At 45.2% G+C, this 2,247-nt stretch overlaps 1 pseudogene; it reads left to right on the top strand.

The window, feature by feature from the left end:
• The first annotated feature begins 1,591 nt into the window (after window positions 1-1,591).
• Window positions 1,592-2,070, top strand: LOC102000656 (annotated as a pseudogene).
• The last annotated feature ends 177 nt before the right edge of the window (window positions 2,071-2,247 follow it).

The raw sequence follows: 2,247 nt of genomic DNA, 5'->3' as shown, positions 1-2,247 counted from the left end.
AAGACTGTTCTAGAAGGAGGCAGCTCCAGGGCAAAGGCCTTAGTGTAAGCGATGTGTGGTTTGTGGAGGAGCTGAAGTTGGACGGGTGAGGTCAGTAAGGGAGAAGAAATTAGGAAGGGCGTGAAAGGAGGTCTTGGGGGCCGCAGGAGGTCCTTGAGTACATCCTGGAGCAAGATGGGACTCCTCAGGGCTTGAGAAAGGAGGGGCAGAATCTGACTGATGCTTTGAGGGGCTCCCCAGGGTGGCAGTGGCAGCTGCATTTAGGACAAGATTAGGAAGAGAAGAGCGAGGTGAAGAATCTTCAACAGTAAGTCAAGTGTGTGTAACCAGATTCGTGAACTATTGCAGTGTGTGTGTGTGTGTTTATAGCCTTGACTGATCTGGAACTCACTCTGTAGACCAGCCTGGCCTCGAACTCACAGAGATCTACCTGTCTCTGCCTTCCAAGTGTTGGGATTAAAGACCTGCACCACCTCCTGGCTACTGTGTGTAATTTTTGTGGTTACTTGTTTGGGGTGTTTATTTGCATCTATGTCTGTACCACATGTGTGCCTGGTTCCCTCAGAGCCTAGAGAGGGTGTTATTTCCTCTGGGACTGGAATTACAGACCACTGTGAACTGGCTTTGTAGGTGCTGAGAATTGAGAATCAAGCCTGAGTTCTCTGGAAGAGCAGCAAGCGCTCTTGACCACTGAGCCATCTCTCTAGTCTCCAATTTGTTTATTTATTTATTTTTTTTATTTTCAAGACAGTGTTTCTCCATAGCTTTTGGTTCCTGTCCTGGAACTAGCTCTTGTAGACCAGGCTGGCCTCGAACTCACAGAGATCCACCTGCCTCTGCCTCCCGAGTGCTGGGATTAAAGGCGTGCACCACCACTGCCCGGCTCTGTTTATGTTTTTGAAAAATAAATTAGTAAAACTGGGCAACGTCACTTATGCTTGTAATCTCAACATTCAGTAGTCAAGAACTTAATGAATTAGAGAACAACTTGAGCAACACAGGAAAGTCCTGTCCTAAAAGCAAAAATGGGGGACAGTGAGATGGCTCAGATGGGAATGCCCCCTACTGCCAAAGCTGGCAGCCTGAGCTGCTTGACCTCTCAGCTTGTGTGGTAGAAAGAGAGAAACTGTCTTCTGTGCTCCATATGTGTCATGGTGCACGTGTGTGTGTACACAATACACACAATAAAAAACAAAATGTTAAGAACCCAAACAGAGACAAAATTAAGTTAAAAATGTTCCCACAGTAAATGAATAGCAAATAAAGATGTTCACATCAAAGTATTGTTGCAAATGTGGAAGAAATGGTTGAAATGGGATATATATATATATTTAAATTTTATAGTTCACAGAAAAAACCAGCAGGCATGGTGATTGTGCCCACCTTTGATCCCTGCACTAAGGAGGCAGAGGCAGGTGGATCTCTGTGAGTTTGAGGCCAGCTTGGTCTATAGAGAGTTCCAAGACAGCTAGGGTTGTTACCAAGAGAAAACTTGTCTCAAAAAAACTAAAAATATATAAATAAATAAAATTTACAGTCCACAGGAAAAAACCAAAATGATTTTTAAAAAATAAAATTTACACCCCGCCCCGCGACCTGCCGCCCCTCACCTGGACCGACGAGTCGGCACGGCTGTCCCCAGCTCCATGTCGGGTTCCTCTAGCGTCGCCGCCATGAAGAAGGTGGTTCAGCAGCTCCGCTGGAAGCCGGGCTCAACAGCTTGAAGGTTTCCCAGGCAGCTGCAGACTTGAAACAGTTCTGTCTGCAGAATGCTCAACATGACCCTCTGCTGACCAGAGTGTCTTCCAGTACAAATCCCTTCAGACCCCAGAAAGTCTGCTCCTTTTTGTAGTCAGCTATCTTGAGGTTTCTTAAACCACTTTTCATGAACCAGTGGGTATTCTGAAGTCTGTACAGAAGCTTCTCTAACACGTGCCGTAATACACAGTCTTTACTTGTCAATCCTTAACATCTACCTCTCGGAATCTTCATGGATTTCTGTTTCTCAAGGTTTAACTATTTTATATACACTGGCTGTAGCATACAATAAAACAGCATACAAAAAAATAGAATAAAATTTAAAGATCACTGAGTTTCATCATCTTTACAAGTTTGTGCAACAATCGCTACTGTCTACCTCCAGTCGTGGATAGGATAGCCTCCTCCCTCTGTCTACCTTAGAGTCGTGGATAGCCTCCTCCCTCTGTCTACCTTAGAGTTGGGGATAGCCTCCTCCCTCTGTCTACC

Source organism: Microtus ochrogaster, chromosome 1, assembly GCF_000317375.1.
Source record: "Microtus ochrogaster isolate Prairie Vole_2 chromosome 1, MicOch1.0, whole genome shotgun sequence".
NCBI lineage: Eukaryota > Metazoa > Chordata > Mammalia > Rodentia > Cricetidae > Microtus > Microtus ochrogaster.
The sequence above is the reverse complement of the archived record's forward strand: the minus strand, read 5'-3'. Positions and strand labels throughout refer to the sequence as shown.